This window comes from Cheilinus undulatus, linkage group 1 (genome assembly GCF_018320785.1).
Source record: "Cheilinus undulatus linkage group 1, ASM1832078v1, whole genome shotgun sequence".
NCBI lineage: Eukaryota > Metazoa > Chordata > Actinopteri > Labriformes > Labridae > Cheilinus > Cheilinus undulatus.
The window spans coordinates 28,665,950-28,680,652 of record NC_054865.1 but is presented as its reverse complement, the minus strand read 5'-3'; the positions used below and the strand labels follow the sequence as shown (position 1 = coordinate 28,680,652).

The 14,703-nt window shown below is 41.8% G+C and overlaps 1 protein-coding gene across 6 annotated transcripts in view; it reads right to left on the bottom strand.

Annotated features, from left to right (window-relative positions):
* The window catches only part of LOC121512562 (protein unc-13 homolog C), a 134,687-nt gene extending 131,593 nt beyond the window's left edge, over nt 1-3,094 (bottom strand). For all 6 annotated transcript variants that reach the window (XR_005992124.1, XM_041791886.1, XM_041791903.1 and 3 more), the window contains exon 1: nt 2,820-3,094. The gene's annotated coding sequence lies outside the window, so the exon portion shown is untranslated. The remainder of the gene's footprint in view (nt 1-2,819) is intronic.
* Between the last annotated feature and the right edge of the window lie 11,609 nt (nt 3,095-14,703).

Here is a 14,703-nt window from a genome sequence, read left to right as displayed (position 1 = left end):
TTGCATAAAGCATATTTATCAAAATCTAGTTTTATTTTCACTTCATTTCATTGAATGACTCAACCATAATGGATCATTTTAAATCTTCAACAAAGTGAACCTAACAGTGGCTACTGGTTAATTTTGAACAATTATCTTAATGCCTTTGGACACAATTAATGTCATGTGTAATGTACTTAATTGAAGAACAGCTACAATCATGGCTGATGGCATCAAGGATTGCTGTGTACTGTAACATCATTTATATGAAGCACCTTACTGCACTGTGGCTGCACTCTGTCTGGACAAATCACACTAAAAGAGTACAATAGTGTTTAATGAGTGTTGATTACCAATTAGGGAGCTGCCTTCTCCTCTTTACACAGCCAACACCCTGACATCTGCATGTTAACGTTTGACAAATGAAGCATTCATCCTCTTCCTCAGCTACAGTTGATTTGCAAATGACCTGATAATACCCAAGAGGTATCGCCTGTATTGTCCCATTAGAGCGTAATGTTACAAGAATTAAGAGTAAAGGATGACTGATTACTAGATCACCTCATCCCACTCCAGTGTGTTTCATCAGTTTGACCGCAGAACCTGCAAAGAAGTGGCTCTTTGAGCAGACTCAGCAGAAAGTGGGCTACAAATGAAATGGCACCATTTATTTCCAACCACTGAGCGCATGAGAGAATCAGATCACATGCTGGATTATCTTGATCCGCGGGATCTCTGATACTGTTCATCCATGCCTTAGCAATACAAGCAGAAGCAGTGTTATCAAGCTATTGCTGTAAATGAGTGGTAGCCATGTGTTTCTGTAGTAGAATAAACAATGACACATTGCATCCTCAGCATAAAAGCAGGCCTTTTTAGAACCATTTCAATATGTGCTTTGGGCAACTATTGTTAAACGTATCCCATAATATGAGTAAGTGTGTTTTAAATGGGACCTTGAGACATTTTTGTTCACTAAGCCTCTGATATACATTCTTAAACTGGTTATTCTCTTGTTTTTCATCAAAGTTTGTTAAAAAAAATGTTGATACATTTTCGATACCACATGTATAAAATGTTACTTAAACTTTAAAAAATGACATGTTTTTATAGGACATTAATGGAGGAGGGGAATGAATCCCTCAAAAAATGCAGGTAAACTCTTGCACTTGTGGCCACTGATTTTCGTATAATTTAGTAGGAGTTTTGCTACAATTTTTGGTGTTTAAAAACAAGAAACTACCCAATATTAGGTAGCAGGGACCTCTACTGATGTTGCTATGTTATCCAGTCAGGCTTTGATATTGCTTGATTTTTTACTGGTAACCTAGAAGTTTAAAATTCTAGTACTGTAACAACCCTTCTTTCATTTACTCTGTGATCTGCCAGTTCCAACCTGTAAAATAGGAAGACCTATGTGACTTTGAGCAAGGCCCTGCACCTTAAGCTTCTGCTATGGTTCTGACTCTCCATCTGTATGTGCTGCTGCACAGTCAGTTGATCAGGGGGAACTTGCCTAGTCAGACAGTTGTGCCAAAACAAGAGTTGGCTGCCACTGTGACTCAAGGAAATCTGGGAATTCCTAAACTCCTGAGGTGGAGCCACTCCCACTTGTGAGTCAGACTTGAGAAACCTCCAGAGAAAGGGGGAGCACCTCAGCCACACCCACCCTCTATGTGCTTTACCCGGGGCCCTGCATTAATGCCCAGGGACCTATTTACCCTCCTTTACCTTAATGCATCAGAGCACTCAAAAACACTCAATTTCTCACAGGCCCACAATCTCTGCCACTATCTTTTAATGAAAATGAGTGTCAGTTAGAGGCATGCTAACCTATTTCTCACAATAGTACAATCTGCTCTGTTCTCCTGATGAAAACGCCAAGTATGCCAATTTGAGGTTATTATGCTGCAAGCAGATCCACTGCCTGCTGTGAGGTGCTGCTATCACTGAGTGAAACGGCAGAATATTGTTGTGCAAACCTTTGGTAAACGGATGCATATGGATGAGAGATGCTGTGTGTTACGTCATGTCTCCATTACACATGATTATGGATTATGTCCGAGTGTGGATTAGTGCACATGTGGCTGTGTGATGCTTGTTCCCTCTTGTGTGTGCAGCCGTGCGTGCACACACATGTGCGCCATGCATGCCTCCGTGCATGATTGCTTTTAAGCGTGCATTTGCTGCCTTGAGAGAAAAGGCGAAGCTCACCAGTGGGGGGGATGAGCATGTGAGGGTGTGTGCATCCTCAGATCATATTGCCCTCACGCCCAGCCACAGCTACATTTTTGCCTCCCTTCTCCTAACCTGTATATTTCCCATCAGTGAAATCTCTGCCTGCAGCCGTAGGAATCCAGCCAACATCACAACAGATTGTCTACCCTCATAAATCAAAATATTACCATTTCTTTGGCCGGCATGACGAGAAGCAGTCTCATCAGATTTACTCAGTGTGAAACAACAGCATTGCTCACATGCGTTCATGTTATGTGTTATGCACAACAATATGTAAAAGGTAAGAACGAGAGCAACGAGACGATTGTGCATCGACAGTGTTTTTGTGAGGTTTAGATTTAAGAATAACCGAATAACGATAACATAGCACTAACACGTTGCATTATTTACATTTTCGACCCAGCTGCATCGACGGAAGATGCCGTCTCTCCGCATCCTTCCCAAATATCGTTTCATTAATCCACTGACAGGGCCACAGAGGGAGGGGAGGGAAGCAACAAGAAGGATGAAGTCAGAACAGTCAAGACCCCCCACCCCCTTCACCCATCACTACCATGCAAACACGCATCCAGCGCCAAAACGGGCTCCGCCGCTGCACATACCTGCTTGTGTCAAATCCTCCCCCTTGCAGGACGCCAGCGGTAGTGGTGAGCACAGCGAGCCGTGTGGAGCCGTTTCCCCCGGTTTCAACGAATGGTCGGTGTGAGGAGAGCAGCTGGGGAGGGGAGGGAGGGGAGAGAACGGCTCGGTGCGCAGCTGCCTGCTAATACCAGAGCTCACAGCATCTCTCCGAGTCCGTCAGACGCCACATCCCACTGCCCTGCCTCCGCGCACAGACACACGCACACCTCTCCTCCATGCCGCCTTCGCTCCGTACCCCCCTCTCTCGCTCCTCTGCTGTGCTCCCCCTGTTCGCGTTGTGGGAGACCGAGGATGCTGCCTATGAATGCCGCCAAGTATCAACCCCTTGCTTTTATTAGCTCCAGAACTGACACACACCAACACACACAGCTTGCAGACGGTGTCACAGCACGGGGTGTCTAGTCCCAAAAAAATAAAAAAAATAAAATAAAAAACGGGGTGCAGACGGGTGGTGGCGCTGAGGGGAGGGCAGACAGCGTTCCTGCTGCTCCTGGCTACCCAGACTGAGGCTGTGCTCCCCGGCTGGAGAATGTCTGTCCCTCCCCTGTACAAAACTCCCTATACCTCTCTCTCTCTCTCCGTCTCCTTCCCTCTCTCTCTCTCTCTCTCTCTGCACAGAGCTTGCTTGAGACGCACACAAATACACCAGACCCCCCTCCACCCCTCCCCAACACACACACACAGGCTTGAGTGTGAGTGGAGTAAAAGGAAACGGAGCGGATGATGTGTAAATTCAGTGTAGACTATAAATCCTTGCACCACAGAAACTATACATTCCGATAGTGACATGAAGTGATGTAATGGGTCAATAAACCTTGAGCGCGACAGAGACACACTTCAAACAGTCACGTTAGGCTACTGACTATGGCTTTAATTTTTCGTCAGGGCTCGTGCGTGTAGTAAGCTCCATGTACGCTACTGCTTTTAGGAGCTCGTGCATGTGGATCTACGAGCATGCCTGTGAGGCGCGAGGGGCACACTTTCAGTCCATACAAACACACGCGCACACACACATGACCGTAGCCGGCTTTGCAGAAGCCCCATTTACCAATTGAACGTCACACCAGCCTCACTCACACACCTTTTTTTTAACATCTTTATTTTAAAGTATCAAATACGTCACACTATTAAAACAGCGAGAATTGGGGCTTGACTGATGTCATGAACAGATAATAAAGGAATGTAATGTAATTAGAACAAACAGAAATACAGACAAAACAGTAACAATTTAAATAAAATAAACTGAATCCAGTTCATCATAAAAGCTTTGGTTTTAAGAGCGCTGGCATTCGTGCAATAATCAAGTGTTTTTAGGTAGGATTTTACATATGAGATGAAGACATTAAATTTGGGTTTCTGTCAGTGGTGGCTGGTCAAAGGGGGGCAAGCCTCCCCATCACTCTCTCCATAGAGAGAACAGATCTTAAGTTCATTGATTACATTTTTTAAACACTTGCTTTAACTATCCATAAATGTACATGGATATAGACAAACTGTCATGCACTGTATAAATATGGTTTATTAAGAGTTTAAAATTTGGTTCTACGATTCTCTACATTCTACGCGTTTGCTTTTACTTCCTGTTAGCTCATTTTCTCACTGGGGCGCTGGGCTCAAAGGCCACAGCCTTCCATAGACTGCCATTATAAGCTGCTCATGCACATTCGCTCCTCTTCGGTACAAGAAATAGAAGCTCTGTGGGCGCTATACCTGGGCGCCCCTTAAGGGATTACCACTAAGCACTTGCCAGACGCCAGCAGGTGGCAGCAGAGAAATGCGTTCCGTTATTTGAGACACACAGAGTAAGTCACGTGCCGTCGCGGTAAATCGCGGGTTTTCTGCCAGAAATTGCGCCTGTGTTCGTTGTTAAGCTCATGGAGAGATGCTAGGACAGTTAGCAAAATGCAATAAGAAAACTCAGTCAAGTGTTTAAGAATAAAAGATTTAGAGAGGAGGACATCCGAGGAGAAACTTAGAATTAAAGAGCTTGGAGCTGACTGGCCAGATGAGCAACAAAGCTGTGACAGAGGGAGAAAGTACACTGATGGCATATGAGACTACAAAAAATAAGTAAGTAGATCAATCAATAAATAATAGTTTTGTATGTTTTAACACTTTTGCTGCATTCAGGCCTGGCATATATATTTTTTACTCAACCAGTCACCATTGAAGCAGTGACTATTTGCACCTTATGTATTTTGTAAATGTTTCTATTTAAAACATTAATTCAATTAGCAGTTTAACATAATATTGTCATGTATTGAGTTGATTTGTGATATTGTGTGATAAGTTAAGAATTTAAATTGACTGCAATAAGAGTTAGCTACTCATGGTTGTTGATGACCCTTATTATAGCCATCTTATTTTGATATTTTTTTTACCAATCAAACAAATGTATTAAGAATACTTGCTTGAATAAAGATCATTGAGTATAAAGCTATTCATGAAAATCAATTTAATGTGATCAGTTTTGCTTTTTAAGCCATTTTTTACACTAGAAATAACCTGGTTCAAAAAACTAAACATGTCTCATTAGCTTGTCTTCATTCCCCCATCATTGTACATCGGGTGATTTTTTTGTACCACAATTGTTTTGATTATATTTAGGAAAAACCTCGGTGCACACTGATTGGCACGTCTCATTTGATTGAAAGATAGCTTGACAGGCAGACACTACCTCAAGGAGGCTGGCTTTACTGCTAGCTTAGCTGACAGGAGCTCAGTGGGCGGGCTCTTGTCTGTTGTTAAGTTGATTCAAAGTTCAGTCGAGACGGCAGTTTCAATATGGAGGCCGCTTTGGATTGGCTTCAAAAGCTATTTGAGTCCACCTATTGTAATCAGACAGCTGACGTCACACAAGCTTTGTCCAATTCTTTCTACAGTCTATGATTTTTCGTGAGGGCTCGTGTGTGTAGTACTCCATGTACACTACTGCTTTTAGGAGTGCTTGCATGGGTTTATGGGCATGCCTATGAAGCTCGAGGGGCACACTTTCAATCCATACACACGCGCAAACGTGACCGTAGCCTGCTTCACAGAAGCCCATTTCCCATGTGAACGTCACATGAGCCTCACTCACACATCATCTCATTACGTCCTTCACTGCAAATGCCGTCATACATGATTTCTCATTTGTGTTGCATATTAGTCATAGATGTCGGCCACTCTGCTGTATTAAAACACCATTAGTGACATACATCACACATGGCTAAATTTCACAGCCATTAGACAACTATTTGGAATGAAAATGAGCTTGACCTCATAATGAAGTAGCAGCTTCAAGTTTACCTATTTTGTTCTTTCTTTATTTTTTATTTGTACTTGTGTGACATTTGGAGGCTTTTCTTAAAGAATAGCAAGGATGGTCACAAATGAAAACATTGCAGGTAGAGTGTCACATGATAGTCCACATCATGTCAGCGACTCCCCCAGCCTGGTGGTGATTAAGCATTTAAATAAACCCAATTTCTCTCTTCCTCCCTCCCTCACTATCTCTCTGCTCTAACCCTGTGTGCGTGAGTCGGCCTCCCTCTGTCAGTCTTGCTCTCCTCTTCCAGCTGAGATGTGTGTCATGCGTTCCTCCAACAGCCACTAATTGTCTGGCCTTTTGGCGAAATCACATTTCACTCCCTTCCTCTCTCCCCCTTCTCTCTCCCCCCATCACACTGGTGAGAGGTAGATGTGTGTGGTTGTGTGCGCAAGCGCGTGCAGGTGGTGGTGTTGGAGGAGCTGGATGCTATTAGGATGCTACTGCTGTGTGTGGCTGCTGCTCGCCCCCTGCTGGCGAGGACAGTAACTGCAGCCTGGAACCTCAGCTGTTTCTGAGTCAGTCTGACCCAAATGATCCCCCCCCCCCCAATTACTGCAGCACACTTGTGTTCAGCCAAAGACAGCAGAGCATGCTGATTTATTTAAACATTTAGCATGGTTCAGTTCAACTTTAATGTGATCTAAGGCTGGGTTAAATAAGCAAATTGCTTGTTTCTTGAAAGTATTATGTAGTCTTTCCATTGTGCAGTATTTATCACATAGTGTAGTGTTGCTTGTCACAATTAATGCTCATCAGGAAAGAAAGCAAATGCTGTTAGCAACATAATGTCTATTGCAGGCTTCTGTAATTCTCATTTTTCTCTTGTCATTTCCATTCTCCACTCTTTTCTCTCTCATGTATATTGTGCACTTTCTGCCTTCTCTCGGAACAGAGATTCCCTCTGTTGTTTGTGCCTTCAGCTGCCAAGGGACAACTAGCCAAGACTCCCGAGGTCCCTCCACCTCCATCCCCCACCCTCCTTTCTTCTCTTTCCTCTATGCTTGTGAATAAATATCAGACATTTCTGCCTCCATTTTCTCTCTAAAAAATTGATTAATCACATTTTTCTTTAGTATATTTTTAAATGCAACTCCTTCCCTGGTCCATATTCTTTCATTTGTTTTATTTTATGTTAACTAACACTGCAGTAATTGCTGTCATTTACAGTGAATAATCATATTTCCTACAAAAATATTCTTCAACATTAACCTGCAACCTCTGTGCTCTTCTGTGACCTAGTAAACTGGAATAATAAGCACTAGCTCTTAGCCTAAAACACACCACTGTGCTGTTTAAAGCAAGGTCTGTCCAGTCATGCATTATAATCGGTTCACTTTGTAAAACTTTGTGTTAAGACAAAACAAATACTGGCAGAAGAGAAATAAACTTGAGCTGCACCAGTCATTTCTAAAATAGCATCAGATCTGCACAACCCTGAGGTTAAGGGTGTTTGACCTGCCTGGTTCTGTGAGCTGACTGCAAACAACAAAACCTAACTCAGAATTCTCTGTCAGGCAGCTAATAGGTGTTTAAAAATCAATCAGTGTATGATTTATGACCTGTATGGCATCCTTATCCTGACAATCTTAACTAACATCCACACAATAATGTTTATACTTGTGCAGAAGCATTTTATCCCACAATATAGATCTGTATTGTCATGTATTGTTGCTTGTTTTTTACTTAATTAAACTATACATCCATATCTTACATTCAGGTTATTAGCATGATGATGATATAGTTAGTGAATTCTTTTTTAGGGGTTTATTTTATTGCTTTTTTGCCTTTATTCAGAGAGAGCAGGATAATGTGTAACACTTGGAATCTGGTGGAGTGGGGAATGACATGAGGCAGGGGCTGCAGGCTGGACTTGAACCTTGGCAGCCTAGTTGGAAGAACAGCCTCTGTTAATGGGTCAGGACCGAACTACAGTGCCATGAAAAAGTATTTGCCCCTTTTCTGATTCCTGATGTTTTTGCATTTTTATTACACTTAAATATTTCAGATCATCAAACCAATTCTTATATTTCACAAAGACAATTCAAGAAAATAAAAAAAATGCAGTTTCTGAATGATTATTTAATTTTTTGAGGGGAGAAAAAAATTCAAACCTATCTGACCCTTTGTGAAAGAGTAATTGCCCTCTGTTGTTAAATCATGAGTTAACTGTGATTAACCACAGTTTTTGGAAAGCTGAGTTAAATTTCCCTGGCCACACCCAGACCTAATAACTGCCAGATTTGTTGAATCAAGAAATCACTTAAACAGAAGCTGTTAGACAAAATAAAGTAGGCTACAAGATCCCAAAAAGAAACGGATCATGCCACGATCCAAAGAAATTCAAGAACAAATGAGAAACAAAGTGATTGAAATCTATCAGTCTGGAGAAGGTTACTAAGCCATTTCCAAGGCTTTGAGACTCCAGCGAACCACAGTCAGAGCTATTATCCACAAATGGAGAAAACTGTGATCAGTGGTGAACCTTCCCAGGAGTCGTTGGCCAACCAAAACTACTCCTAGAGAGCAATAATGACTTATCCAGGAGGTCAGAAAAGAACCCAAAACGACATCCAAAGAACTGCAGGCCTCACTGGCTTCAGTTAAGATCAGAGTTCATGACTCAACCACAAGAAAGACACTGGGCAAAAATGGCACCCATGGGAGAGTTCCAAGGCCAAAACCACTCCTTACAAAAAAGAACACAAATGCTCATCTCACATTTGCCAAGAAACATCTTGATGATCCCCAAGACTTTTGGAGAAATATTCTGTGGACTGAAGAGACAAAAGTTGAACTTTTTGGAAGGTGTGTGGCCCGTTACATTGGGGGTAAAAATAACAGCATTTGATAAAAAGAACATCATGCCAACAGTCAAATATGGTGGTGGCAGTGTGACGGTCTAGGGCTGCTTTGCTGCTTCAGGACCTGGACCACTTGCTGTGATTGATGGAATAATGGATTCTGCTGTCTACCAGAAAATCCTGAAGGTCAACGTCCGGCCATCAGTTTGTGCCTTCGAGCTCAGGGGTCTTGGGTTATGCAGCAGGACACCGACCCGAAACACACCAGCAAGTCCACCTCTGAATGGCTCAAAAAAATCAAAATTAAGGTTTCGGAGTGGCCAAGTCAGGGTCTGGACTTAAACCCAATTGAGATCAGGGCTCGAGACTAACTTTTTTTACACAGTGGCTCCTAACTTAAAATTTTAGGGAGGGAAGCAGAAAATTTAGGGGCGCACACTGTAAATCAACTTGCAAAGTAAATATTCACATGGAGTTACACTTTCATGACACAGATCACGGCACATTTTATGTTTCAGACTGACATTGTGTTTGCTCAAAGTGTCGTGTTTTAATTGTGTGGTGCCAGTATTATCAGCAAAATTCATGTTCCCTGCACAGAGGTTGCGCTGTACATTTTTGTTGTCCGTCATTTTGATGGAAAGGGTCGTAAAAATTCCTTCATGCCATTTTACCATCCGTCATTATAATTTCCTCTTTAATATCTGTAATATGATATAATTCAATATGATTTTATTAGTATTGTTTAATTAATGAAGCACCATTTCTGCATTTTAATGGCACCGAGAGAAAGATGAACACAGCAGCAGCATTTACTCCTTGTCATTTTTACGCAGTGATGGTGGAGCATCAGTCTTTCCTGTGGCCAAATCCCAGTCTTTAAGCAAGCAACTATGAACTGCGCCATTTAAGGTATCACGCACAGTTTGGAGGGTATTTTTAATATGTAGCTGTTGTAGCTGATAAGAAGTTGTTTAAAGGCTGCACTGTGGAGCTGTGTGCATTTGTCTGCTCCAGAGGAGTGGTAATCCGAAAAAAACGTCACGCACTCGGACCACACTGAGTCAGTTGCATTTGTATTTGTCTTGACTGCGAAAATTTGTGGAATGTGGCAAAGTTTTTCCGTAGCATACTGTGCGCCTGTGGCTCTGTCACTCCTTTAAAACCCAGCAGGACCCATCCTGACACAGAGCTTCATACAGCACACGCTCATGCGTCATAGTGCAGAGACAAGTTGGAGAGATTGAGAACAACTTTTTAATTCTGTCTCTGTTATGACCTGTGAGTAGGCTACAAACTTATGCCTTTATCTGTTATATTTCCATGACTGATATCCACATAATACACGGGCAAACTACAGTGGATAAAGTGAGGTTTATAATCTACTCGCACTTGCGCAAGTAGATTATTCATTTACTTGCACTGTCTCAAATTTAAGGGGCAAAATGCGACCATTTAGGGGCAGTCTGGAGCCCTGGAGATACTGTTTTGTGACCTTAAATTGGCAGTTTATGCTTGAAAACCCTCCAATATGGTTGTGTTAAAACAATTCTGCGAAAAAGAGTGGGCCAAAATTCCTCCTCAGCGATGCGTAAGACTCATCACCAGTTATCCCAAACTCTTGATTTCAGTTAGGTTATTGCTGCCAAGGGTGGCACAACCAGTTATAAGGTCTAGGGGGGCAATTACTTTTTCACACAGGGCTAGATAGGTTTAGATTTTTTTCCCCACTTTAAAAAATTTAATGATTATTCACACACTGCAGTTTCTATTTGCTTGTGTTGTCTTTGTGAAATATAAAAATTTGTTTGATGATCCAAAACATTTAAGTGTGATAAATATGCAAGAAGCTCAGGAATCAGAGAAGGGGCAAATACTTTTTCACGGCACTGTATTTGGCCATTCATACCCCTGGTCAGTGAACTCTTGATTGCCCTTAATGTTCCATTATTATCAGTACTGAATTTAAGAGTACCGATCTTCTTTAACATTGTCTTAAATTTAATATTAAAAACAATGACTACATGATTCGTATATCTGTCTAAAATTGCAGGACTTAGAAAGGATTTGAGACCCTTTGGTCACCTTTTCAGTGATGTGCCTGATGGATCCTTTGTAGGTCCAGTCATGTTCTGTCTATTTGTTACCCTTGGGATATGGGATTTGACAAGAAATCTGTCTTAGGCAAGAGTTATACTTGCATACATGTATTCATCACAGCTAACACACATCCACTGCATCAGTTTGCCACGTTTGCTGTGCAAGTCCTCAAAAACTAAAGGATACTTTGATATATTTGAAGCTGGATTATATGAGGTACTAGGCAATAGAAGTGGCATTAGCTTTCAGAGATTTCAGTGTGTGTTGCCCCTTTAAGCAGATGGCACTGGGGGCACTGGCAAGGAAGCTAAGCGATACAGCACCACAGATGGATGCAGTTTTTCCACGTACTTTAGTGAGTTGTATGCAAAAGTTGGCCAAATAATAATGGTAGCTCAAATGTGTGTTATATGGAAAAATGTAAAAGCGTTTTAGTTTTCACCCAAGAAGCCTCAACATTTGTGGCATTCCCAGTGTCTGAGCATGAGGATGAAAGTCAGTCCTTCGATCCTTGGTCTTACCAATCAAAGGTAAGGTGATATAACTTTATTTGATACCCATAGGTAGATTTGGTTTACAGTGAGTGAGTCAGCCTCCTTCCACACAGAATCAACAGGACAGGACAAAACATGATAAAGTGACCCTAGTGCTCAAAGCTAAAGAGGGAAACCCTCAATATAAAAACAAATAAAAAAAAAAAACAAAAAGTTATCCTTACTATACTCTTGTAAGGCCTGGATGTTTACTGATGGCCAGAGGCACCAACTGGACTCCTTTGTGATGACTTCTATTTGGCCTATCTTTGAGTTTCATTAGAAAGACCGTGTGTCTAATGCAGACATACTCAGGAGAGCAGGGATGGGAAGGGTCAGCAGCCTGATACAGGAATGGCAGCTACACTTTCATGGACACCTGCACACTTTCCTGGGCTTATCAAGTTCACTGGTATGGCCAGGACCCGGTGGGCTGGTCCAGATGCCGGGGTTGACCATGTGCTTCGTGGAAGGGGCAGCTGGGAGGATACCTAGAAAGTGCTGAACCGGCATATGCTCACATACCTTACCTTACCTGACCTGAAAGTTATGTTGCAACAACCACAAACTTAACTATAACTTGTTAATTTAGCTCAGTTTTTTACTTCAACAGCAGACACATTTGTGCCAACTGTAGCTTGTCTAATTATTAGAAGAATAAAGCGACAGCCATGAACATACTTGGATGAGAAATTTCCATACAGCTCCTCTGGTTTGGAGAGAAGATCTGTAAAACACCGACATGCAGTGTGGCAGAGACCTCTCACTGGGGAGTGATGCAGCCTGCAGGCATATGTGGGCCGCTATCCTATGGTGAGAAATGTCCTGGGGAAGTTTTATGAAGTCCCACTTGTGTCAGCAGAAGCTCTCCCAGCTCATGGACATGTCAAGTCTACACCAACACCACCAGGTAACTTGGGATCTCTCCTGCTGACCAGCTTTTACTGAAGTTTTTCACCTCTCTTTCTTCCAGCTGTGTCTCCATCTGCAGAAGTTGTTCCCCTGTGCACTTGGGGTCATAAAAGTATCTCCTCATATCCACAGTAAAAAGGCATGTCATCATCTCTCAAGTCCATATCACTTGTTTTTCATTTTGTTTGACCTTATTTTGTTGTTTCTGTCAAACAACACACTGAAGTCTCTGGAGGCTAATGCCATTAATATTGCCAGTGTATCTTATACAGCAAAACTTCAGAAATACCAAATTATCCCTTTAATGTAACACAGACATGAGACAAAATATACTTATGTTGATAGAGGGGGGATAGAGGCAGATAAGTTGGGGATAGTTAACACAGCAGGAGAAACAATGAAAGATCAGACAAAAGCTGAATGACAAACTGATAAATCAAATTTGCTTTTTCATTAATACATAGCTAATGAGAATATTTTGACAGAGTAATTTCAAACTTCCCAAAGATAAAATTGCAAGGACTGTATCTTTTTGCATCAATAAATGCAGTTGGCTGAAAGTCACCAGTTAATCTGGTCACCAATTAAAATTAAACACCAGACACCTTATATCTGTACATGGAGAAAAATGTAGAAACATAGTTTGGAAGGTGTGTTCTGACCATGAGTCATCTGTCTGGGCTTATCTCAAGTTTCCATCTTTTACTGGTGTTAATGTTAGTTTTGATCTCAAATTAACATTATTGTATCTTCATCGAGTGTCTCCATATTTTCAGTTTACATCCTACACATCTGGGAGTTGCATACAGCTTGAGCTCTCTCATGTGCCCTCCAGAGGTGTCCTCCAGTAACATGTGTTGTGTAGGGAGGTATATGTACAAGAACACTCATGAAGCAGCCAGATGGATACACAAACACAAGGTAAAACAGCAAGTATGTGTCTGGCCTTCTGTTACTGATGATATAAGATGAGGTTTATATGAACAAAAAATATATATATTTTTGGGTTGTTTTGTGTTTGGGCTCCCAAAAAATAACTACCAAAAATACTACAGCAATTATAAATCTTATCTGAAGGCTTTCCACAAGCACCTAGTGTTGCAAAAAAAAAACAAAAAAAACTGCATTATCTTTCCTTGGCTGGCCACAAGTATTACTAACAGCCTGCTTTGTATATTCCCTTCAACTGCCAAAGCTCCCCCTCCTAATCTGTTGGCTAACCTCACTACATAACATAAAGCAGAGATCCAGAGCACCACATCTCTGGTTAGCCTTGTCAGTGAACACTTGTGAATATGAGTGTGTCCATGTGTGTGTTTGTTTTGTTTTCTGACCTGCAGAGGTGGCAGAACATGCTGAGCCGTTGTTCAGATGTGACCTTTGTAGATACAAGATTTGTGCGCTTAAGAAACGCCAGGACAGGCTCCAAGAGTTGCAGCTTTTGTCTTCACCCAGAAGAATCAGAAATGTTGTACAACTGTCTCCCATGGTGGACCTTTGGATCCTCTTGAGGCACAAACGGAGAGAAGTTGGCAGTGAGGAGACAGGCAGATGGCCTTTATACAGCCTTTTAGTTGTTAAAATCCTTCCATTGAAGCATAAAGCGATAGCCATGGGCTGCTGTAGCATTAAATCTAGCACATGACCATCAGCTTGAAGCAAAATATATTTTCATTTATGTTGAGACGAGAGGGAGAACATTAAAAGTAGTGTATTCACATCACACAGCTGTCATCGCACAGCTGGCATCAATTCATGCTGCCTTCAGCACTATGAGGAGGATTAACATTTTCATCATATTAGCACCTGGTGAACCAGAGAGAGTTTAATATTGTTACTGAGGCTCAACAGAATAACAAAGAGAAAATGATGTGAATTGCAAAGAGGAGCAGTTGAAGGAGCAGTCATAGTGTTGAATTCTTTTACACACAGCCATCTAACCCATCCAGAAATCATTGTGCCAGGCAGCTTTTCTCACCTAAATTCACACCTAACAAACCCAAGAATTATGAGAAGCCTGTTCTATTACTATCAGAAAAAAACTGCCCATTTCTATTTGTAAGTTCCCCATTTCATCAAGGGATCAACAACGTGAGGCAAGCCGCACCGTGGGGGTGTGGCTCTACATAGCCTCTGTAATGCCATGCTGTAATCATGGTGAAAAGACAAACATGACAACAACTGGTAT